This window comes from Lissotriton helveticus, chromosome 5_1 (assembly GCF_964261635.1).
Source record: "Lissotriton helveticus chromosome 5_1, aLisHel1.1, whole genome shotgun sequence".
NCBI classification, from domain to species: domain Eukaryota; kingdom Metazoa; phylum Chordata; class Amphibia; order Caudata; family Salamandridae; genus Lissotriton; species Lissotriton helveticus.
Window position 1 is genome coordinate 299,331,747 of NC_136065.1, and position 27,103 is coordinate 299,358,849.

Sequence of the window (27,103 nt, forward strand, 5' to 3'; positions counted from 1 at the left end):
CTCAAGGCTACTGCGAAAGCCCATCAATATTCAGTCAGGCCCTGAAAACACAACTAGACACGATTATTCTACCGAATGGTTCAACTCTGATTCAGTACGTAGACGATCTGCTGATCGCTGCAGACACTGAAGAAATTTGCAAACGAGCTACGCTGTCATTATTGCATCACTTATGTAACATGAAGCACAAAGTCTCTCTCTCCAAACTACAATTTTGTCGACAAGAAGTTACCTACCTAGGTCACATCTTGTCGAAGGAGGGAAGGAGACTGACACCAGAAAGAATACAGGCAATTGCAGAACTGAGTGCCCCAAGGACACAGAGAGAGGTTCGAGCCTTCTTGGGCATTACATCGTACTGTAGACAATGGATACCGAATTTCTCACTACTAGCCAAACCCTTGCTGGCACTACTCTGTAAAGACACGCCAAATCCTATGCCCTGGTCTGAAGATTGTCAGACGAGTTTCCACGAGTTGCGTGATGCATTATGTTCGGCTCCTGTGTTGGGAAACCCCAACTACAGTAAGCCTTTTACATTATATGTCCATGAGAAGGAAGGTTGTGCATTATCAGTTTTAACACAACATTTTGGGGACAAACAGCGCCCATGCGCGTATTTTTCGGCAACTCTAGACCCTGTGGCTAAAGCCCTACCAAGTTGTCTGAGGGCTACCGCCGCAGCAGCTGTCTGCATTCGACAATCCGCTGGATTAGTCATGAATAATACTCTGATCGTTATGGTCCCGCATGCAGTAGACATTTTACTAAACAGGACGAAGACACAACATCTTACTAGCGCTCGACTATCCAGTTACGAACTTGCACTGCTAGCAAGTCACATCCACATAAAGAGGTGTGATACACTGAACCCCGCAATGTTATTACCCATTCCGATAGAAACAGACAAGATTGATAACCATGACTGCTGTTTTAGGACAGAAGAAGAGACAAAAGGGAGAGTAGACTTACAGGACACTCCCCTTCCTGAATGCAACGATACTTTATGGGTTGATGGTTCATGTTTCAAGCTGCCGAATGGTGATACGACTGCAGCATATGCCGTAACGACATTACACACCATTATAGAGACCGCGCGCATTTCCCATAATTCTGCACAAGCTGCAGAGCTAATTGCGCTTACCAGAGCATGTGTGTTAGCGAAAGGAAAGCGAGTGAATGTGTACACTGACAGCCAATACACCTTTGGTGTGGCTCACAGTTTTGGGAGATTGTGGCGTGAACGTGGATTCCTGACGTCACATGGTGCAAAGATACAACATGGTCAGCTAGTTAATGAGCTCCTCGAGTCACTGACCTTGCCACTACAAGTTGCGATTGTGAAATGCAGTGCACACAAAAAGATTCAAGATGATGTTGGCCGCGGGAATGCATTTGCAGACGAGGTTGCGAAAGAGACTGCAAGGAACACAATGAGTCGGATGTATGTTGTAGGTCCCGCTAGATGGATTACGGATGTAGGAATGTGTGAGGACACCATTGAAAGCGTGAAATCTATACAAGCCGAGGCAACTGAGAAAGAGGTGAATGAATGGAGAGAAAGTAAAGGTAGATTAGACGCGAATGGTTGTTGGGTCGAACTGTCAGAACACCAGCGATGGCTAATACCTAACGCATATGTACTTACAGTAGTAACCATGGCTCATGGAGTTGCGCACATTAGTTCGAGAAGGAATCTGTAAAGTATTGGCCCCAGTATGGCAAAATGGTAATATCCCGAAATATGCAGAGAATGTGGTCAGAAACTGTATGGTGTGTTTGAAGTACAATCCCGGTAGGGGAACCCCAACTCCAGCTGGTCATTTTGCGCCTCCAACGTATCCGTTCGAGGTTTTGCAGCTCGATTTCATTCACATGGAGAGATGCAACAATCTGAAGTATGTGCTGGTTGTTGTTTGCGCTTTCTCCAGGTGGGTGGAAGCGTACCCCCTTAAGGACAATACTGCCTTGTCAACTGCCAAAGCCCTTGTCAAAGAGTTCTTCCCGAGATTCGGTATGCCTAGAATAGTCTGGAGTGATAATGGAAGTGAATTCGTAGGACGCGTGATGAAGAGAGTGTGTGAGTGTTTAGGCATACAACAAAAGTTTCACTCTGCGAATCACCCCCAATCAGCTGGATTAGTAGAGTGCTACAATGGCACTTTAAAGCTCAAATTAGCCAAGATCCAAGCCAGTACAGGTCTTAAATGGCCTGACTCCTTGCCCCTAGCACTCTTGTCAACCAGAATGACCGTCCATTCCAGGTTAGGACTTAGTCCTCATGAGATAGTGTTTGGCCGCCCAGCCAACATCTGGGGCGTGCCAAGGCCAAAGAAACTCCGCGAAATAGAGCACCCCGTACTGCTTGACTATTTGTGCGAATTAACAACTAAATTGCATGTTTTACACCAACAGGTTCACAGCTCCTCTCCGCCAGCCTCTGACGATCCAGGTCACTCCATCGAACCCGGCACGTGGGTCTTGGTGCGGAATTTCCAGCGCACAAACAACGGACAGCCGAGGTGGACCGGACCGTACCTGGTACTTCTTTCCACGAGATCAGCTGTTCGGGTGGAAGGCAAAAAGAACTGGGTGCACGGGACCCATTGTAAACGGGTCCCTCTGCCCCTTCCATACGACTGGTGGGTCAACGAAGGAATTGCCGACTCCGAGACAGAATCCATACCTCGCTTCATCCCTTTCAGCGATGCACGTTTAAAAGAAACTGGTACCGAAAAGGAGAGTGATCATATTTTACAAGGACTTGTGCCACCGTCAATGCAGTTGGACACTTCAGAACCTAAGACATTGTTTGAAGACCACACCGTACCTGGGAAACAATATAATCTAAGGTCAAGACAAAGAGACTAATAAAAAGCAAACTAATGTGATTTCTTTTCCCCTAAGAACTATTTTTGATTTTTAAGCTCTCTCGCCCAGGAAACTTGCTCATTTTTGATTTTCGAACCGCCATCCGGTTCTGCTGCTAGGGTCGCGGTTGAAGTCTGGGGAGTGCAACTGGGGACGTTTAGGTCAACGGTTCTGGTTGGTCCAAGGGAGTTACCCCGGACTGAACAGAGCGCACTCCCTGGCAGAACCAACCTACCACCGCGGGCAACAACTAGAGGATGGAGTTTCCTAGGGTAAAGAGACCTGCCAGACTCACGGACTTTGAAAGACAATTATGCCCGATACTGGCCAAAGGAAGTTTTTTGATAATATGTATTTTTATGTTGTGTAGCATAGCAATGTTCTTGACTGGTTATACTCTATTCGTCTTTCAAGTTTCCTTGTTCTCAAATGACACTTGGCCAACTCCTCCTCTCCTCCACACTCCTTTCACCCTCTACCTGAACACGAGTCTGCCAGAAGACTCGAATTTGTAAATAACTCATTCATTCAACTTCTACACCAACACCAGTCCATAATGAACACATCGAACTGTTGGGTATGCGGACTCATGCCGCACACGACTGATAAGGGTATCCCATACTTCATCCTGCCTTTCAGTTATTATGGTTCTCTGTGGGCTTTCCAGACAATGTTCCTATTCGCCCTAGAACCATACCCGACCCGTTCTACTGAGAGTGATTCCAGTAACAAGGCACTAGTAGCAGGGATAAGAAATATGAGTAGAGAGTTCGACACATATCTAACGATTCCCAAAGATGAACTCACTCCGTACACTCGTTGGAACGTAACTAAATATGGGGTTTACCTGAGTAAGAGCCAGACAGCAAAGAAATCCCGCCCAGTTTGGATAGTACCCAACCAAGGTCACTTATGTTTACAAGGTATCGGTAGGGATCCCAAAGCACAATTAGGAAAGAGTATATGCACGGAAACATATATGTGTTCGCTTCCCGAACTTCCCCTATACTATTAGCAGCCAAAGGCACGTATTTCGTCTGCCATGACCAAGCCTACACCTGGTTGCCCCCTGACTTCTCAGGTACATGTTTTCTCATTTCTGTTGCCTCCCACCTACACGGCCAGAGCAGATTACCATCGGACAAGGACAGCTAGAGGTGTCGCGAGTAAAGAAGACACCGCGGGTCAGGAATTCGCTGACTTCGCAAAGGGTTTTCTGCCATTTTGGGGGCCTATGGTGAACAGCAGGAATATTCGCCAGTTATCGAGGATAGTTGAATCCGCCGTGATTACAACGGCCGGAGCCCTTGGCAATTTGACGACCGAACTTCAGTCGGATCGACTTATGACCCTTCAGAACCGAGTTGCCCTAGATATCATACTCGCCGATCGTGGTGGTGTGTGTAGAGTGATCCAATCCAGTTGTTGCATTTTCATCCCTGATAACGCACCGACAGTGTACCAGGCCATCTCTAAGCTACACGAGATATCTGGTTCCCTTCACGTAGAAAAAGGGGACTGGTCCTTACTAGGGTGGTTCTGGGAACTGATCGCTACATGGGGATGGAAAACACTGATCTTCATTGGGATGATCTTAGCACTTCTGTTTATGTTCTGCCTGTGTGTACAGTGCGCTCCTGCACTATGTGGCCTCTGTGCTACCTCATGTGTACGGAAGCCTGTGTCAAGGGACGAACTGAGCAACAGAATGATGCTACAGCAGCATCTCCACGAATTCCTTCATACAGACTTAGACTCGGATTAACATGAATTATTGCCTTATATGAGGGCAAAAGGAGGGTCTGTGGTTCTGAAATTCTGGACCCTACTGTTGTCCCGGTATCGAGGTCCGATACCCGTTTCCCGAAACATCAACGTACCATGACGAATTTGGTGTCGACGAACCGATAATGATTAGGACATCATTCCTATGCATTTGCGTCATGATCGAGACATGCTAACACCCCTGAATCGTAGTTTCCGTCCCGACCCCTCAGACTCCATTTTGTAAACGGTATCCATCTTGTGTCTTGCCCTCATGATAAGTCAATTAAAGGTCGAGCTTGATCTAAAAGGACACGTTCCAGGTTCCAGTTTCTGACAGCAGAGCGCAGCAGAGAGCTGTCAGAGCGTGCCGAGAGCCGAGAGCAGTCACAGTAGACACAGCTGCGGCAAGCAAGCGAGCGGGCGGGCAAGCAGCCGAAAACGCCATCGCCGTCACCATCGCCAAACTCCGCAGCTTGCAGCAGGGTTCAAACGTCGTGATACCTGTGGGCAACCCTGTAGACTGAGCCGGGATTGCAGTCAGGACTGCAGCGAAGAGACAAGGCGAGGCGAAGAGAGGAGCATAGAGGTGAGGTGAGGCGCTGTGAAGCATTGCATTGAATTGGCGCCCTGAAAACGCTCTGCCTCTTGCCTCCCGCCTCCTGCCCCCCTGCAGACAGCCTCCAGGCAGCCTCCTTGCACACGGCTCAAAATACATGACAAACGGCAAGCAGCATACGGCTCTCCACCCACGTGTGAGGGAGGGTGAGGAAGAGCCGAGCCGCGAGGGACCATTGACTGTTTTAGACGGTGAGCGGGGCTGAGCAGGGAAAGCTACTCAGGCATTGTGTTATATCAGTATTAATTTCAGCGGACCCCTGCATTCAACGGGCGGTTACTTGCATAATTGGCATATAATGCACACAGAGCCTAGCACGGAAGCCAGAGGTGCATTTGAGGACGCTGATTAAAAGCGCAATTATCAGCCAACATCATACTCCTACCCTACCTAACGCCCGGGCTAGTGCTATGAACATGAACCACAGTACCCACCTTTGCAGTCTTTGACAGATCAGAAACGGCTTCTTGCGCATGTGCGGAAGGGAGACGCTTTGGTGGAAGCTTTGGTGGCAGGTGAGCCCGTCCAGCCAAGCCGGCCTTGCCTAGTTCGCCTAGCCCCCTGAAAAAAAAAACTCCCAGGGGAGGGCCCAAAAGCCGATCCGGCACCCTGTAGTCGAAAGGCGCTGAGAGAACAGCCGGGGGGACAGAGAGCATCGGAGCCATCGCCAAAGCCAACGCCGAAGTCAGACCCGGAGGACAAGTGGACCCACCCACTCAGCCACCCCAACCCCAAAAAGTCATGCCGAACGGAGCAGTGGGCTAAGAGCCCTAACCGGGGGACAATGAGGTCAGGGAGAACTCGACGACCGGTGGAAAACAAGAAACCCCCGAAAAATTCAAAGAAGTCAAAAGTAGCAGACACAACTTCGGGGGCTCAAGCCGACCAAAGGGAGAGGTTGGTCTCAGCACCCACCCCTGAATCAACGTCAAAATTCGCAAGGAAGTCAGGGCTCCTAAAATTCTTCTATTTAAAAGATCCAATTGCAGCGATCTACACGTCAACAGCTGAAGCCAGCAACTTACCAAACCCAATTTCTCCAATCAACGTTCTACCCTCTCTGGACCAAAACAAGTCAAGCATGAGCGACGGGCCAAATCCCTGTATACAATCCAAGGGTCCCTCACCCAAGGGAAGCACACTGACAATTACCGCACAAATACACCATCTAAACCCCCACGCAGGGGAATACGACTATTCAGAATCTCAAAAGCACACCCTGACGGACGCCAGCACAAAGGACAACAGCCGGAAAACAACTGACAGTACAACACTTACCAATGTGGTGGAAGTAAAGGATCCTAAAGGTCTGACAAGACCCAAGGAGGGCCCAACAAGCCAGGACAACTTACACGCTGAATCCCCGTGCGATAGTGACCCATGGCACAAACCATTGTTTTTGTCAAACGATTTTGAACTGGAAGAACTGACGGAAAGGATATCAATGTACCTAGAAACCCAAGGCAGAGCTTTACGATCTGAACCAAGTCCGAAAAATCTGCACCCGAGTCTAGGTCTGGCGATGTCTACTCCCCGAGGGCCAGTAGAAAAACGAAACCAGCAAAACCTCACCATAAATGACAGGAACAACATGACAATAAACGACCCTTACGTAAATCAAACCGCACCAATAACCATCTCGTCGGGCAGCTCGATGGACATTGACACGAAAGTTACAAATAAGACTCAAGGAGATCAGTCGACTATTTGGATCAAGACCTTACTAAGCTCTTTAGATCAAGCCATAAAAGTTCTGAACCTTCAATCGAATAAAATGGAGGTGCAAATCGACCTCATCACTCTAGTGGCAGGCCACATTGCGGGCTTAAATTAAAAAATGGACGCACTTACCTCACTATTAAAAAATCTGGGGAAACTAGAGGCCCAACCAGAGCTTAATAAACAACAGCTTTGCTGCGGTTGTGGCTCAATAATTGAAAAACTAGCAAGTCTGCCTGCAATTCTGATGGACATTTTACGGGAGGTAAGACACCCACACAATTCTGTTGGAAAAATCAGAAACCTTACCCCGGAAAAATCATACTCCCCCACAGGTCAAACGTAAAGGAGTTCTCACCCAGTAATAATTTAAAGGACTTAGAACACATCTCGAGGGAAGTGGGGCTAGAAAGATCAGCACAAGACCTGGAACCAGCATTGCCCCCCCAAACTTTAGTTGAAGAGGAAAAAATTGTCGCTAAGGAGGAAAAAACAGCAACCAAGAGACAAAAGAAAAAGGCCAGGAAAGCCAGATTAAAATATAAGCAGCAACAAACTTCAGACCCAGGGAAGCTGTTTCCGATCTTTAACGCAAACACCGCTCAGGACCCCAATTCCGTTTCTCCCACCATGCCCCAAGACGGCAAGGTCGGCCTAATGCAAATGCCAGTGAATCGAGAGTCTCAAATACCCTCGAGGGAGGACAAACCTAGGCAGAGCGCAACAATAACATCTGTTAACCAACACAGCAAAATGAACTTGGTACTAGCAGAAGCTCTTGGCGTCCCAATTGAAAAAACACCAGTACCAAAGAACATCCAGATTCACATGGAAGGAATCGCCGGTTTTACACTGATCACCGAATTGGGAGGCCCAGAGCAAATAAGGCCCAGAGCAAACACGGGAGACTACATAGGGGGACAAGGTCTGTCAAAACCAGCTGATAACAACAGTCCGAAGTCCACCGGAAGACAGTCCAGCCGCCAGAAACCGGAATCCCCCCAGAACAAAAAGTCAGGAGAAACTCAAGGACTACAGCTAAAAACTGTACCTACCAGCATGTGCGTTACCGTTTCGGAAAAGCAGCGCACCTGTGCCCTACTACAAACTCGACAAAACTCTTTTTCAAAGGGGCATCACAATCCAGGTCCAAACCAAAGTCCAACTAATCTGACATCCTCAGCTAATATGGACCGGGAGCGAGACCTCACCACTACAATTCCCAAACAACGAAATTACGAAGCCTAAAGATTCCAAAGAAATCCTTCATCATTCTGAAACATCACTCCACAATCTAACATTTATCCCGGAATATCCATCAATGGGGCCTCAGGACTTCTTAAACCGAGGCAACCTGCTAAAATTATTCCGAGAAATAGAGGAGTTAAATGAGATAACGTCACAGGACCTTCTGACAGTTGAATTCAAAAGAATCCTCCATCATACTGAATCTGAAGTCACCGTCACAACGTGGGCCTCAAAAGCCATCGCTGACAAGATATTCTCCACAAAAGATCACTTCGAAATATGGGGAATCTCGCTGGTAAGAAACACAAGCCCAAGATATCCATTTCCGCTACAAATAAACGCCAACAACGAATCAAAGGGTAACGGAAAAAAACGTCCTCCGTTCTCCTGTTTATTAGGAGCACGTGCTACCTCTCCAGCCACTGCAAGCGTAGCGGAAGAGGCAATCTCGATTGATTCCAACCAACCAACTAGGCAGCACGATCGGGACAAAACAGATTGGTCCTGGGTCCCAATGTTCCTGTGTAAAAAGGGACCCTAACACGGAGAAACATATTTTATCGTCTCCATGTAGGAGGGAGGAAACGCAGAGTGTCAAAATAATCTCAACAAAAATCTCAGTATGCACATGGAATGTACATGGATTCCAAAAAAGGGAGCTGGACCACGAAACACAATTCTTTTTTTCCAACCAAGACATAATCCTGATTCAGGAGTCATGGAAATTAGCACCAAGTGTAATACCAGGCTTTAAGACACACCACATCCCGGCAGAAAGACACTCAAACTTTGGGCACCCCCGGGGTGGTCTATCAACTCACATCACTCTAAAATTCAACTGGTTATCAGAAACACTGGATGTAGGCCTCAACTGGGTACAAGTGACCAGAATCACTGAATCCATGTCAGCTGGGCCCAAACAGTGGCAAATCATAATCCTCAATGTCTACATACACCCGGATCGGAAGTTGCAACAAGAAAAACAAATGTGCCTGACGTCGCTGATTAAAACGATGCAAAAAACCTACCTAGGATGTCCACTACTAATCTCAGGGGACTTCAACTGTGATCTTAATCGGTAAAGATAGGGCAAAAAGAATCATGCGACAGCCCAAAGGAGGCCTCATGTTATCCTTCGATCCAAAAGTCCTGGGTCTGACGATTTTAAACGGCAATACGACGGGGACAGGCCGGCGGGTATTACGTACCTGAGTGGAAGGGTCCACTCAACAATAGACTACACAATAGTAAGTGACGACTTAATTCCAGACATCGAGACCTTCAAAATCGTCCAACGGTCAGAAAGCGACCATTTCCCCCAAATAACTTCCCTAAACACTGCGCCCAACGTGGCACCGAAAATATCAAGTCTGCTCCACCAAGCCTCTAAATTCAATTTAAAGAAACTAAAATGGCGAGGAGAAATGCTGGAAAAGATCCAGCTCGCCGCAACTGCTCGCAAATCCGAGTTAGGGCTGCAAAAAAAGGAGGAACTGGTAAAAAATTGGGAGCTATTGGTCCTTGACCTTCTTTACAAATTTCCAGCAACTCCAGGTGTACCGAGAAAGTCCGCCCTTAAAAAGGAGCCCTGGTTTTCCAACGAATTAAGAATAAAAAAAAAAAAAAAAAAAAGGAGGGTAGCAAATGCGGTCCGAGTTTTAGCGCGGCAAAAAAAACTGGGGTTACAAACCAATAAAGGGGATCTGACAGAAGCCAGAAGTGCTTATAGGAAGTCTCTAAACATCGCAAAATCAGCCTACAAGGAGAAGCTATGGTATAGATTGCTAAGTGCAGGAAAACACCCCAATAGTCGAGAATTTTGGGGCATCATTAACGACCTAAATAAAGGACAAAAACTTTACCAGGAAGCGGGAGTAGGAGCCGACTCTTGGTCTCAACACATGCAATCCCTTTACAGTATAACAACAGCGGGCCTCCAAAACCACACACGGGTAACAAAGACAGTAGAGAATGGCCAGTTGGGAACTTACAACACAGGTACAGTAGGACCGGTGATAAAGGATTGCTCAAAAGAGGAGATGACAGTCCCAGAATTAACAACTAGAGGGTCACTCTGTAAAATCATCACGAGGCTAAAGGCTGAAGGAGCACCAGGCCCGAATGGACTGCCCAACGCCATCTTTAAACATGACCCGGAATTCTGGGCAGAAATCCTAACGCCACTGTTTAACCAAATCTATCATGACACACAGGTACCTGCATCATGGAAGGGAAATGTGATACATCCAATATTTAAACATGGCGACCATGGCAACCCAACAAATTACAGACTCATATCGCTGATAGACGTTGAAGCAAAACTCTACGCCTCTTGTATCCTCCTAAAGCTGCAAGACTGGATCGAAGAATCTCACAGAATCCCCTAGTTCCAGACAGGATTTAGGCGGAATATGGGGACAATTACCAACTTAACTTGCCTGTCATTATTAACGGACAGAACAGCAGTAAAGGGTGCACAATTATATGCCTGTTTTGTTGACATCAAATCTGCCTTCGACAGAGTTAACCGAGAGCGTCTATGGGGTAAATTGCAGCTTTGGGGGACGCCAACAAAACTAATACAGGCAATAAAGGTTTTGCATGAAGATACATGGGCAAAGGTTAAATTGGGAAATGGAGCTTACACAACTAGGAACATACCAACCTACCAAGGCCTAAAACAAGGCTGTGTTTTAGCGCCCACCCTTTTTAACCTTTTCCTTTCCGATCTCGCAATAGTGCTGGACACAGATAAAGTGCACCCTCCTTCATTGGCAAACCGGCGAATTCCCTGTCTGCAATACGCAGATGACATAGTCCTGCTGAGCAAAACCCCAGTTGGTCTACAAAGAGCTCTAAACATCTTATCAGTGTACTTAAGACAAGAAAGTCTGGACCTAAACAAAGAAAAAACCAAAGTGGTCCGTTTAGTAGACCCAAAAAAACGTAGATACACATGGACGTTCAACGGGACGAAGGTGAACGAGCAAGGTTCGTATAAATACCTCGGAGTAACAATATCCCAGGGAGCAAAACTAAAGGAGCAAATAACTGCAATACGCGCAAAAGCCCAAAGTCTAATCTTTGCTTACCGGTTGCTAAAAACAAAAATGAATTGCCCGAACTACAATCATCTCTTGAAGGTCATGTCGGCACAAATCTTACCATCATTGTCATACGGTCTCGTCACATGGTGTGGCAAGGAAATAGACCTACTAAATGAGCTCCAAACCAAAATCTATAAAGCTGTTTTTAATCTTCCAAAGAGTGCTTCAGCCCCGCAAGTAAGGCTGGAATTCGGTCTGCAAAACCAGAAATATAGGAGCATGAGCGGCTTCATAAAACTGTGTCATAAGTTAAGATCTGCAGATCCGGATTCAATGGATTGGCTAAACTGGGAAGCCATAAAAAAAAATCAAGGAGTGATGGGAACCCTGTGCCCTTGGGGAAAACATTTGAAAACCTGCGTAATAGAACTCGGACTGGAAGGAGCATGGGAGTCTGTGACGGATAAAGCAACCTTGAGTAGATTAGCCAACAAGGCAGCAAGGATGAAATCTTTCCAAGACGACAAAGCGTTACTTCTCAAGCGGCGACATGGTTGGACCATAATCAACTCCTTCAAAGCTGGTCGACCGCATGCATACTTAACCTCTCACTTCAATGTGCACACAAAAAGAGCCTTTACAGCCTATAGGATGGGTATGCACATTTCAAAGGACTTAGTACCATCCTGGAAAGGTAACCACCAGACCGAGAGTTGTAGACTTTGTGGCTACAAAACAGAATCACTAGCTCACTTTTTGTGCGTCTGTCCGGCTCTCCTGGAACCACGTCATCGATTACTAAAACAGATCTGCAACGAGTTAAAAATCCGCACCTGCAGGCAAGCGGTAACGTCTTGGCTGGGAGGGAGCTCAGTTATCTTGGCATGCCGGGGAACAAAATTCCTGGCAGAAGTGAAAAAATGCCTGAGTCTTGTGGAACAAGGACAGGGTGAAAGAAGTGGGTTAATTAACGCTGCGTTGATCCCAATGTCTGGTAATCCCTGCACAAACATGTAATAACATTCTGACCTCCTAATGCCGTTGGGAGTTTCCCCGGAAGAAACCCCTTTTTAAAACTGTGTTACATCATTTTAACAAAGGAAGAGTCTAATCTTTTTAGTAAGCATTTTTTGTACCATAACATTAACATGTGGAAATTGTAATGATTTTAATTAATTATGCAATAAACCTTTTTGACTGACTTTGACACGTCCACCTTCCCTGACTCCCCCCTGACCTGTCCCAACTGACTCCATTGCCTCCAGCCGAACCTGTTTGGGCAGCTCCTCGCCCAGTGGCCTAATACGATAGCATCAATGCATAACATGCCACAAACCATTCACTACATCCAGATCATGTTTTCTACACACACGCCTGTCCGCGTTCCCTGTTTATGGCCAGTTTTATGACTAGGAGGTGCCTTCTTTTATTGGGGCTTCACCGATATCTGATGGGAGTTCCGGGCTTGGCTGGGTAATCTATCACGAATTGGACATCTAAAATACAGGCTTGCCTACATGACTTCGCTCTTTTGTATTATTGTAGAAATGTGTATAGCCATATCATAAACTCAAGAATTCTTGCTTGCAGCTATTATTTTTGTATATAAGGAGAAGGCTGGTTCTGTAAAAACGAACAGTCTCCTGAGAACACATGACCCGTGTTTGTCGTGCTTCTAGGACACCTGTTACTTGGTAGCTGCCAATAAAACTTGATCTCGGACTGCGACTAGAAGACTCAGTGTTTCTGTGGTCCGGAACAAGGGAGAACTCAGAGGTCTTCGGGTGTTATCCCCTGGCACCAAACGGGTTCCTAAAAACCCGTTACCTCAACTCTAAAAGGAGTCCTATCGCTAGGCACCAAAAGATCCTGATGATTCAAATCTTTAATATGTGGGAATAAATCCTGGTGCACAGAATCAATTCTACCAAAAATCGCATTCAAAAGATTTACATTGCTAATAATTATACTAACTTGAATTACAGCAGAAAGAAAAACATCCCATTTTAATTTAAGTCACAGTATTAAGTGAGAGCACACGAAGTATATAAGGAGAGTAGGAAAGAACCATTAATAAAAAATAAAAAAAAGAACAGACTACATCAGAACCCAGAGATAATTAAGGAACCAATTTAACAGCCCCTTGTAAGTTTAACAAATGTATTATCTAATATTGTCCCATCCTAGAATTCAATGCTGCAAGCTAACAGTACCAGCAAATGTGTCCCTACATAAACTGTTGCGGGCTCAAACTATTATAAACCCCAGTCCCACTCTAGAATGCATAATGTCTAGGAGTCTGATCATCAACAAGCCTATAATCCAATCCTTCACTCATCTTTCCTGGCTAAAAAGGACTACGCTCAAAGAAATCACTAGTTATTTATGATAATAATCATCAAAAAAACTATTTAAAAAAAAAACTCTAAATCCTTTCCTTTTGTCCCTCCGGTATTCTTTTCAATACAAATAACAGACTAACATGTCCACCACTCAAATTCATTTCCTATTTCACTATACTAATTCACCACTAATACTTTATGGGTTCCAGAGTAGCGCGCTGCTCGCCAAAAAAGCACTTCAACACCTCAGCCAAAGTGTAGCAAGTGCTACATAAAATGCTAACCTTTTTCCACTCTTCTATCCCTCCACTATCCTTCTCAATCCAAATAACTGACTAACATATCCACCGCTCAAATTATATTTATAACCACTAATCCTTTATATGTTCCGGGGTAGCGCGCTTCTCGCTGAAAAAGCGCTTTGACGCCTCTTCAGGAGTAGTAAGCGCTATATAAATGCAAATAAAATACAAAAAGCCTATTCAATATATTGTCAGAGGTCTTTTTTGCTGGTTGGTAGGTTAGTACTTTATGCCATGCCATAGTCACCTTATACAGTTAAGGGGAACAGGATAACTTGAAAACAGAAACCTGAGAGAGCTAAGTAAGGAACAAAAAGAAATGAGAAAGGTCATGAGAATGGAATGGCCTTCCTCCTAAATGCTTTGATCTCACGAGACAGAGCTGTAGTGTGTTAGAGAGGAAAATTAAGTTTACCATTAATAAGAGAAACTGAACATGACACTTTTTAAAAGAAAAATGTATAAACGGGCATCAAATACACATTTATGTGAATGATCATTTATTGATCTAATTAAGTACTACTACATGTTATAGAAAAGATGACGAAAACAAAGAATTTTAATTACGGCATTGCAAAAGCATGCAGAAAAAGAGTAGATTAGATGATGATATCATACGTATAAGTAACATAGGTTGTGATTTACTAAAGAAAAATAACTATATTTTACTAACAGCGGTTAGAAAAGGTGCAAATGATGAACAGTCAAGTTATAAAGTTTACCTTTAATCGTTTTTGATCATTTAAATGAAAGAATAATTAATAAGATCAAATAGTATGATTAATCCTTAATATTGCAGTACATTTTGCTAAAATGTACCTTTTTGAGTGTGTAATCGTGTGCACCGAAAACGACAATAGAAAAGTAGGTGCTACAAATTTCTATTCGATGATGCTTCTGTGAAACATATAGAGAATGTACTTTACCTATATAATAATCTTATTTGTTTGAAACGATATTAAAATTGTGTGATTTGACAAAGGTATTTACATGTTGGTATATACAAAAGTAATAAGTACCCTATATTGACACGTATTATTTGTAATCTTACTAAATGTTCCTAAGTGCATCAGAAATTGTACAAAAACATGACATCTTTATGTTCATTTATGAATGAATGCCTATAATTCTATATACTGTGTCATATTAGCCTAAATTAATTATGGGCCTGAATACATTCACAACGTTTTCTGCCTTGCTAAGCTCACCGTCTGTGAGAGATTTCGCCAGTATAACAAATTATGTGCAACAGTGTTTTTCCTTACTGAGTTAACACATATTGAACGAAAGATTTTGCTACAATTATGTTACCATTCCAGGACATCGCCCTGGAAAACTGTCTTCTTGAAATTTCTCCTATGCTCCATCTAAAGGAGATTTGTTCTTACATACTGGAAGGCTTAAGGACTGCGTGATAGATAGTCCCACCTTTCTCTGCAAAGTGTGTCTTCTTTATGTTGTGCGACACACACTCCATACTAACTGACCAATGGACTGAGTAGTCTGACCAGATGAGGTGACTCCAGGAGGTGTCACCCCCAGAAATGCAAAGAATATAATGTCAGACCTAACAGTTTGAGAGCGAGAGGGCAAGCCAGCACACATTATTTTGGCAATGGTGGTGGTAAAGGACGATTTGTTGTTCTGCATTGCCTGTTGATTACAAACCGCTAACGGAGATTTTGCAAAACTTACCTGGTAAATAAACTTGCTTGATGTGGACTCATCTGTCTCCTCCTACCGAACTGACGCATATGTTATAGGAGACTGTGGTCTCTTCCGTGGGGGACCACTCAAACTGTAAAAATGATACCTTTTATTAACTCTTGAACTTTAGGTACTTACTTGAACATTTCCTTACTTGTCTTATTATCCTATGAAGTTTATTGATGCACTTATCTCTCCAATATTTGACAAACTAAACTAAATTCACTACTTGACTCAGCTGTCATGTTTTACCCTTAAATAAGTGAGATTGCATTACCAATTTAGGTTTACTAATGATTAGGGGAGATCCTATTCGAAAGATCTCAGAGCATCAAATGTTATTATTCTGTATAGCTTTGGCTGAGCTTTTGGGGGGTGTATGATTTTGGCTTGCCTACATTTCTTCAGGAGATTTGGGCTTGCAGTGATAATTCTTTACACTAACAGTATTGCCTTGACAGTAATCTACATGAGCTTGATATCAACGTTGTAATTCAGTTATCCAATTCCTGGTCCTCAATGGAAAACTGTTGGAACGCTTAACTCCCAACCCCTCTCAGGACCCAGCAAGGTCCACCGGAGGACCAAGAGAGGCAATTTCCTCCTTGAAAATTACATCTGTTTAGTATTGGGGCCCAGTAAATGCTACTGCAAGTGTGTTTGGGTAATTGACTTAGGCTTGCGGTTGGCAAGAAAGGATCACCAGAGGAGGTCAACACTGTGAAAAGGCATGACTTCATGGAGAGTAATATGTCCAATGAAGAAATAGCGGCAGCAATACAGCCTCTTACGCCGGGAAAAGCCTCTGGCCCTATTTGGTTGCCAATTGAACTGTACAAACTCAAACCAGACGGACTGGCCCCATACTTAAGGGCTATGTACGAAGAATCGAGACACTCGGGACTCCTGCCCTTGGACCAATGGACTGCCACTATTGTTACCATCCACAAGGAAGGGAAGCCAAACTGAATGCGGGTCTTATAGGCAGATATCCCTCGTGAACGCAGAGCCCAAGATTCTGACTAAGCTCCTTGCTAATCGGCTTTTGACTGTGGTTGAGACCCTGGTCCACGCGGATCAGTCCGGTTTTATACCCCATCGCAGCACCGCAATGAACTTGCGTAGGGCTCACGGGGTTCTAGGCAGGGCGGCCTCCATCTTGGAGCTGGCGGCCATAGTCTCTTTAGACGCTGCCATGGCGTTTGACACCATCGAATGGCCGTATCTGTGGGAAGAATTGGGTAAAATGGGGTTTGGCCCGAAATATATACAATGGGTGCAGATACTGTACTCTCGGCCTATGGCTCAAGTGGTGGTTAACAATAGAAAGTCCGCCGCCTTGGAGTTGGGTAGGGGGACCCGTCAGGGTTACCCCCTAACCCCTCTCCTGTTCACCCTTTTGCTGGAACCGTTGGCAGTTTGGATACGTAAGGACCCGATGATTAGGGGCATGCGCTGGTCACCGGACTGGGAGAACAGTATTTCCCTTTACACTGATGACATTCTTTTGCATTTGACCTCTCCGAGAAGATCCTTGATAGTGGTTTTAGATATCCTTACGATCTTTGGTAGATACTCTGGCTACTCCATAAACTGGGAAAAACCAAAGGTGGTGATGGACGGAGCGTTGACAATACAAACACTCACCCCCAGTCAACTGATCTGGGTTTAATCCATCACCGTTCTTTAGCTCACTCCGCCACCCCAGTTCAGACATGGCCATATGCAAATCAGTCTGACCCTGTGCCTCATGGGAACAGTCCAGCCCGAACTGCCAAGCCATGCCTTTCCTGGACCGGAAACAAGCACCCTGGGACTGATTTCGGGGTAACACCCCTCATCAGCCAGGCATCCAAGACACAGCCTGACATTTGACCACAGTCTTTGAATGCACAGTAAATGTGATGAGATAAGAACAAGATTTGCATGCCTGTTTACCGATAGGGAGCTCTCAGATCTTTTGACTGGGTGAGAGTGTTTGATTGATTCAGATGCTCTGTCCATCACCACCCCCTTTTGTACCACTTTTGGCCACCATAAGTGTGGCAGGGTATGCTCAGACGTGAGTTTCATGCTCACTTTGCCACTGGATTCAAGCAAGCCGGGCTGAAGACGGCTGGAATGCCAGAAACCGGTCCTCGGAAGCTTGTTTCCGGTCCAGGGAAGACATGGCTTGGCAGTTCGGGCTGGACTGTTCCCATGAGGCACAGTGTCAGACTGATTTGCATATGGCCATGTCTGAGCTGGGGTGGCAGAGTGGGCTAGAGAACGGTGATGGATTAAACCCAGATCTTTTGACTGGGTGTGAGTGTTTGATTGATTCAGATGCTCCGTCCATCACCACCCCCTTTTGTACTACTCCATAAACTGGAGCAAGTCCCTCCTGTTCGTGGTGGCGGGTGAACCGCCGATTCCGCCATGTGGGTGTCCCATACAGACGTGTATTGAAGGATTTAAATATCTGGGTATCTTCCTTTCGCTGGATCCCTCTCTCCATTATTCTCCCATCCTCCGGCCCCCCTTGCTTCGGCTGCGTAAAGACATTGATAGATGGAAGTCGCTCCCCCTCTCCCTGCTAGGGGAGGCTGCCCTCTTCGAGATGATGTCTCTACCACGGTTCTCGTATGCACTCCAGAACTCCATGGACCCGAAACTGGCGCCATATTTCAGGGAAGTCTAGAGCCTCCAAAGGGATCTATTGTGGAATGGCAAGCCTCGTATCGCTCTTGGCACGCTTTCCTTGAACTGGTATGATGGAGGCATCAGTCTTCCGAATATAAAATTGTACTATTGGGCGTCTCATCTGTCCTTCATTAACCATTGCACTTACGCCCAACCTGGAAACCCAGGTTATAGCATGGATAGATGGCTCCTCTTGGGAGGGAACTTCAGCAGAGCCCTTTACTCCAGGCCCCGGCGCTATCTGCTTACAGGCCCCACTAAACACGCAGTGCATGTCTGGCATGCCGCCACCAAAAACCTTGGTTGGGGCGCAGGCTAACAACGCTATGGGATTCCGAACAACTGGGCAATCTGTGGAGAAGTAAGGGGGTTCGACAAATGGGATCTCATAGGTATCACCCGTATAGGTGATCTGTGGGAAAAATCAGGACATTAAGTCATTCGCCACGTTGCAGCAACAGTACAAATTGGCCAACTCTGCACGCTTCCGTTACACGCAGGTTCGACACGCACTTCGCACCCACCTACAGCCCGGGGTCACGCTACCAGAATCATCCCCGCTGGAAGATAGAATATTAGATGGCCATATTCCCGACAGCACCATTTCACTGATATACAAAAAAATGGTCAACAACATCTTGGATCCTCTCCAGGCCCTTCGAGAGAAGTGCACCAGAGATGGCATAGAGATGGACGACGAGGGGTGGCAAGAGGCCATCTCCTCTCCCAGAGTGGTGGCGATACCAGCTCGTCTCCAACTTGTCCAACTGAAATTCCTACACAGGGTATATGTAACAGGGCCCCAATTGGTACGGATGAGGAGGGCAGACGGGGGTGCCTGTAGACGTGGATGCGGCCAGCTGGGAACCTTTCTTCAAATAGTATGGGAATGTGAGTTGATCCAACCCTACTGGCGCGATATTCATGCTATCATTAATACTGTCTTGTCCATGCAACTCCGTGTGGAAGCCTGTAGGTGTCTGTTAAACATCTGGGAACCAACTGATTTAAATGTCTGCTTGACACAATGGGTCACGTTGGGACTAATGCTAGCCAAGAGAAATATTGCCCAGCGATGGGGAGCACCGCTCCCGCCTACAGTTCGAGACTGGGAAAAAGACTTGGATTGGGCAATGTTTAGAGAAAAAACTGTGTATGTGGCCCGTGGATGTCCAAAAAAATGGTCTTGTGTTTGGGGCTTGTGGAACTCCCATCGAGGAGATATATGTCAACCTCCCCTGACTCCTAATGTCGAAGATCCCACTTCACCCTAGACCTTCCACTATCTATTTATGTATACTGTGATTTACCTACTGTACCCATGACACCTAATGTACTACTTCCTCTGCAATGTCATTGTATTGCTGATGTTTATTTTTTCATAATAAAAAAGGTTTTACAAAAAAAAAACGCTGAAAAGGAGAGCAAGTTGCATGACTTTGCAGCACCAGCACAGCTCACTTTCTATAGATAAGTGCGGCAAAGAAGCTCCACGAGTTGTCTAGGAAAACACATAACATTTCTGAAGCATTTGACAGGTTCGAATTAGTCTTTTATAGTGTCCTAATCAATCCCTAACCATAAAATCTGAGCCTCCTTACTCAATGACAAACTTTGTTTAAAAATGTGCACCCACTGAGCGCCAGACCTGGGAGCAGAGTTAACAGGGTTTCCACCGCAGCCTGTCCGCAGACAATGAAACTGCACCAGAGAAGAAATTCAGATTTTCCTGGCTAATTCTGGTGAACAACTTTGAAACAAATCTCCAGGAGGTGGAAAGAAAATTTCAGCACTACAATTTCCACCAAAGCGTAGGTAAAAAATAAAATTGCACACTCAGAAAATGTTTCAACGATGGCTGAGATTAGAGGCACTGCAAGGGCCCAGGGAGGTAGCTATTAGAGCAGGGTTAATGTTAGTGCAGTTGAAAATACTATGCAGGACCTACTATACAAGAACAAAAATGGTAAGATTCAGTAGAACCAATAGCAACGAGCACCTCAGAGGATGTATTCAAAACTGTACTTTATTTTCATATAATATGAACCTGTACTAGGCGGAAGCCCTTCAGCGAACAATAAGGGTGTGTCTCGGAATCACACAGACCTGATTTGCCCTAATCATCAGATTGTTTGTACTAGGGATTTGAGGTAAAAAGTCTTCATGTAAGTATTTGAAAGTGTTCTGTAATTTGAGTACGATGGTATCAAAAAGAAATGGGTCAGACTGTGTTGGGGCAGGAACAAAAGACTGGAGGAAAGATATGGACTGGTGCAGTAAGGCCAAAACGTATGAATATGAAGTTAGAGGATTTCTGAAAAAAGTAAGAAAAGATTTTGGTGACATGGGGAACAAACCGAGGGATTAACTAAGTCAACAGCCATACAAATAACTGGTGGTCCTCGATAATAGAGTTGGGAAGCTAAAGCTACAGACTACCCCCGTAGAGTTTATGGAACCGATGTAGTGTTCTTTGCTGATGTCTGGCAACTCCGATTATAACAAGGGTAATAAAGAACTTAACAGCAGGATTGATAATTGTGGATGTGCAATGGATGCCTTAAGTATAAATGTAAAAAGCATTTTCTTTAAAGAATGTTGACTGAAACTGGAATCATATTCAGTTGTACCAAAATGAGAGGATGAAAATGAGAGGATGAAAAAGATTGAGTTGCCAAATACCAACATTGCATATGGAAATTACTGGTTACTAATGCTTCTGTTGAGGGAAGCAAGGCCCTAAGAGCTGGGTCCCTAGCACTGGCAACAAAATATTGCTGAGCTGCGGTCTGCTGGTCAGAGAAACCTAGTGTTATGAGCAGCAACTGAGAAAGAGGATCCCAAATTGATACAATGTAAAATAGCAATCTTCTCTGTACAAAGTGAAGCTGCTCAGCAGAGAAGAAAGGGGCAGGAATGTTTGAAGAAAATGTGCATTGCTCTGAAAATTGTGCCCTTCCTCTGACATTTGGGCAGGTCTCTTACATGGCAACTGTGAGACCAATGTAACCGTTATTTCATGCACAATACTTAATCAGTCAAACTCTGATACTTTACCTTTGTATTCTGGATTAAAGCATCAGTTAATTAACTTAAAGTTTCTAGGACCACTATCTTGCCATACACCTTACCTATATATGGTGCTGGTAAATTTTATCTGAGATTTTTAAACACTGGAATATGAGCACCTGAGAGTAAGGTGATGCATTATTGTGCAAATTGCTATGATTATATACTGCATGCACACAGAACTTTTAAATACTGTTGTGTTGCTCTGGATTGGATATATACACAAAAATAAGGACGCATGGAGGCAGCAATGAGTGACGAAGCAAGATATCATGGTAAACAGAAACGAAGGGATGCCAAAGTGAGCATCTGGAAGTAGGGCACTGCTCCATATCCCCACTAAGCCTAGGGTCAGATCTCTGGCTGCTGCCTTTTTGGCCAATCACCAAATGATCTGAGCTATACCCTCCCCAATGTGCTAAAATAATAAAAGTACCGGCTTAAAGTGAATATAGAACTCTAATCTTCTGACTAACAACCCTTTCTGAGAGTTGTTAATAAGGGTTCGAATATGGAACATAAGATACAACAAAAAATGCACTGTTATACTTACCTACTAGCCAAGAGTGGAGTTCACTCAAGATATACAAGTATGGTGGCCTGGACCACTGCGATATTGTACCTACATGATTCCCCAAAATATGCATTTAAAAAAGTTGCTGGCAATGCAGGATCAGACAGCTGTGGCACTAAGACAATTTACTATACTGGAACCACTTTCAAAACGTTCTGCTGGCTACCAGTGGAAGACAGGGTTAAACTTAAGGAATTGTCGTCACACTCTTCAGGGGTAGAGGCCTGGCCACCTGAATAACAAGACCCGTTCTAATTCAGAAGGATCAAATATAGATGCTCAACACTAATGACTGAAGTAATCCTCCTACACAGGGTACTTGGCAGTGATTACTTTGTACTAGTGGATGCAGGTGGTGGGCACTGGCATTGCTTTTTAGGGACTACAACTTATTTTTCATCATCACTCTTTGGCCTACCACAAGAGAGAGAAATGCAGAAAAGGGAAGAAGGAAAAGAACAGGAAAACAGATTGAGATACCAGAGATTAAAATGAACCTGCAACAGTAAGCTAAGGAGGCAGGAAGCATATTGTCGGAGAAGAAGGCATGACCTGGAATCAAAACCATGAGGCTTTGGCTCCTGAACTTTTTTCTTTTAAACAAATTAAGCCCCGGGCAGGGCCCGACTCACAAGATGCATAATAACTTGCTGGACCCATCAAGCGGACTTTCATATTGAGGTCATCACACCTGAATTCACACAACTACCTGCTATGCCACCAGCATTCAGTACATACAAACAACCAAGGCAGTAATAAAGCCTAAAAGCATGGCTGCTACAGCAAAAAAAAAAAATCATGTTTTAAAAATCTCAATCCAGTGCCAACTATCACCAAAGTTCGATCTTTACTCAAAGCTCACTATGTTAGGTTAACTAATATAAAACCCTGATTCCAGCCAGAATTCACTGCGGCAACTAGCTAAAATAACTAAACCTAATTTTCAACCAAGACCACAATAAGCCAAATTTAAAGCCCACCAAAAAAATCATTGATGCGTGCAGTCTATCACCAAATCACAATCCCTGCCCAGAACCAACTGTTGCCAGTATAACTAATTTCTAATTCTAATGCTACCTCACAGTTGATCAATCCTTAATAAAACCAAAGACACGAGCTCATCAATTTGAAGTCAGATGCTTATAAAAAAAAATCTGTCCTGTATAAACTATGTTATATGACGTCTTCAGAGCATATTTCATCCTCAGAGTGCAAAGACTCAACCAAAGGACCATTATAGATAAACTGAAATATATAATTGCACTAATAACTCCAAAACCACCTGAATATGTATTACTAGCTCCGAACTGCAAACTATGCCTTTGCATAATGATGACCTTGCTATCAAACCTTCAAACCAAAACCTGCAAGTAATGCAAAGTGATGTCATCACCATTCTGCTTCAATAACCTAAGAAAACATAGTTGTGTGATTAAAGAATATTAAACGACCGAATCCCACCATCGCAGGATACTGACAACTTCCAAAAACCCAAACACGTGATGTTTGATAACAAAAACGTATTCAAAGATCACAATAGATTATCACATACCAACTCCCGAGGTAGCCTGTACGCAATCCACAATAGGAAAATACAGGTAGATAAGATACACTTATAAGGGATATTTTACGCATAGTTCAAAAGGGATACATTTCAAACATGTAAAAAATAACCAGCATTTAAAGAATGCATGACTAGCATGTAAACTAAACTGAAAAAATAAGCACTGACATCACACTAGTGGAGGATATACATAAATACTGGTAGGGAGCTTGGCTACAAGATAATGTCAATTTGATGGGTAACCCAGAGCTAAATTTGTAAAAGAAAATGGGCCAGACCCAAAGTTGTGGTCAGAAACCCATGGCCGACGCTATCAAACTGATTGAGGTGTGAAATACCTGGGCTGCATAGTCTTGATTCTACCTCATCCCTCTATCATCCACCATCAGACCACTCCCTGCACCTTTGCCTCTCTCTCTTAGAGATAGGTTTCATCCATTTAATTTCTTTTTATTCGTATTTCCTGTCTCTCTCTTCCTCCCTTTATGCGTTTTTTTTAACCTTTTGCTCTAGGTCAATGTTCGATGAGGAAATATAAGTGCTGATCCTAAAAAGAAGTGCTAGTGGGACCCACCTGCAACCAGTGGTTCAAACTAAGCACTGGATATTCCTCAATAAAGACGAGGGTTTAGGTACAGTAAATGTTTGCTCACTGATAAATCCACATGCAAGACAATATAAACCATGTTCAATTTTCCAACTAGCTCTCTGGCAGTGTCAGCAAGAGGAAGAGTGAGGACACTGACAACAGATTGGGAAATCCAGAAGGATTGACACGCCTTCCTGGAATATTACATACATGTTTGCCTTAAAAAACTTCTATTACATGGGAAACAAAGCACAAGGTATTATTACCCTATGAAGAGTCTTCAATCAAAAAACGTTCTTGAAATTCAACCCTTTTGACAGCTACACAAAATATTCACTAATTAGTATCCATAGCAAGCAGCTTAGCCTCAAAGCAAGGAAAATATGTCAGATTTAAAATAGACAAATCTGTGTAGTTATGGGAGACAGACGTCTACACTGAAGCCACATTGACATCCATTGCAATATTCAGTAAAGATCGATTATGCAGGCCCAAAGTGTTGAAGGCAGTACATGGATTATCAGCCCTGAGTAATATGGTAAACATATACTAAAGTCAGAGTCTAGCTGCACATACAGTTGGGCAAAGGTGATAGCTTAACATGAGAAGCATCCCTGAATATGCTCTTTAAAGCATAGGATTACTGGCAAAACACCTTCTAAAGGACACTGCGTCTAGTCCACAGGACTATAGACAGATGAGGGAAATGTCTTTTTCATATGAAAATAACTTTTCATAAAATAATTTTAACAATCAATCCTTGGAGAGAAACCACCATAAATCAGTAATACCCTGCTACATTGACACACTTAGGATAAACGCATGGTGACAAAATGCCTTGACAACAGTAGGGAGCTCAACTCTACCCACTGATAACCACTGCCCCTTCCTTAAAAGGGCGATATAAACGCCCCACAACAAAGCTGCTAGTACAAATATCATTCCTGCCTTATAGATGAGCAATTGAGGTGTGAGGAGGACCTTTGCCAAAAAGCCCCAGTTTGGGACATTTGGGGCAGCTCAAAAGCAAAGCTGAAGGGAGGATGAATCAGCATTCAACCTCGGTTCTCCATTGCCAGGCAATGGGCTCACAAGCACTTCCAGGACAGGTCCCGCAGCAGTGCCAAGGTTAGAGTGATCCTCATACACCAGCTATACATTGAAAGCTAGATATCAAATGTGCATGCTTCCCACAGGACTTATTCATCAGCAGTACAGCAACCACTCATCCCCCACCCTACTCCATGAGAGAACAGTGGCACCCAGGGGAAGGTGAATAAATCAATAGCCCCGCTCCTCAGCTGGTGGCACTGGACCCAAGCCATCAATGGAGGGATTAAAGGAGGCTTTAGACAGCAGTCTAGCACATTGTTAGATTACAGTGTGCAACGCAAATCTGAGCGCTTCCTGGCCTCGTCAGGCATATGAATGACTACGTAAAGGAAACAATAAAACAGCTCTGGGGGAGGGATGTAGAGGTCAGGAAAGGGGAAAAGCAAACATGTAAGCACATCAGTTAATCAGGGAGGCACAGCTAAGGGAACAGAGGAGGCAATAGACTGTTTGGAACCAAATGAAAGATAGAAAAGGAAGGACCAGAAATGAGAGACAGTGATTTAACTGGTATAGGTTGAGGTCATGGGGGAAGAATATAAAAGTTATTTGGGAAATTATTAAATGGGGGGGTAGGGTGGGGCGTGATGAAACGTGGATCAACCCTCTGGGAAAGAAGAAAGAGTACTTCTGGCATGAAGGAATGTGGAGGGGTCTGCTAGAAAAGCATTTTGGGGGCCATTACTGGACGGGATATATGTAGAGGAATTTGGAGGTGGAAATGAGGAGGAATCGTGGGGTATGGAGATGAACTGGGGTGAGAGTTGGGAACAACTTGAATGGGGAGAACTGGTAACGTGATAAGGGTTGGCAAAATTAAAACAAATAAAAAGGAGTCAGAGGTGGGAACAAATGAATAGAGGAGCGGCAGGATGGAATATGGGAGTGGTACGAGACCGAATTAAGTGGAGGAGGTTGACGCAACTAAGGGTGGACAAGAGTTGGGAACGGCTATGGGCAGGAAAGAGGTGGGAACAATGACTAGTTGGACAAGAGGAAGAAATTAAGAAGAAATGAGCGCAAGGTGGGAATGAAGAAGGGTGAGGCGCACGGTGGGGAGGAAGAAGGGTGGGCAAACAAGTAGAAAGGAAAAAGGACTTGACCAACAGGTAGGAAGGAAAAAGGGGAGGTGGGCTGGGAAGGAAAAGGGGGGGTGGGTAAGAAAAAGGGGGTTGGCTGGGAAGGCAAAAAGGGGTGAGCCAAGAGGTGAAAGGGGAAAAAAAGGGTGGGCCAAGAGGTAAAAGGGAAAAAAGGGTGGGCCAAGAGGTAAAAGGGAAAAAAGGGTGGGCCAAGAGGTAAAGGGAAAAAAGGGTGGGCCAAGAGGTAGGAAGGAAAAGGGTAGATTGAGAGATAGTAAGAAACAAGGGTGATAAGGGGGGGAATCAGGGAGGCGGAATTAAACACCTGCACACAACAGTAAACGGTGGCTAGTTTTGATTGAGCCTTAAGTGATAGTCAGAGAGAGGTGAATCAAGAAATGGTTGAGCATCATACAGAACAGATGGGAGATTCAGAGGAAGAGAACATGTTTGAGAGATGAGCACGAACGACAGAATGGGAAATGAGGAAGGATGTAATGGCAGCTGGAGTTTAGTACAGTCGGTAACGCAGAACAGAGGCGTTGCGTGTTTACGGAGCTTCGTATTCATGCCAATTTCTCTCCCACAAATAAATGTTCACCGGTCGTTAGACCTCCTGTGACAAACCGCTTAAGAACCACATTTCTCTTTAAACCCATGCATCTTAGCTTTCCATCGTCGATCTCCGTCATAGTCCCATCCTTTTTTACGCAGACCATCTTTTCCTCACCCGCCCTCTTATGTCCTTTCTACTCCCTGTTGACCACACTGGATCCTCAAAGCCCCACCCTTCCACTCACATCACAGGCCGCTC

At 44.6% G+C, this 27,103-nt stretch overlaps 1 protein-coding gene across 5 annotated transcripts in view; it reads right to left on the minus strand.

Annotated features, from left to right (window-relative positions):
* Positions 1-27,103, minus strand: part of KIF1B (kinesin family member 1B) — a 1,137,443-nt gene that overhangs the window by 1,109,812 nt on the left and 528 nt on the right. The window lies entirely within an intron of this gene.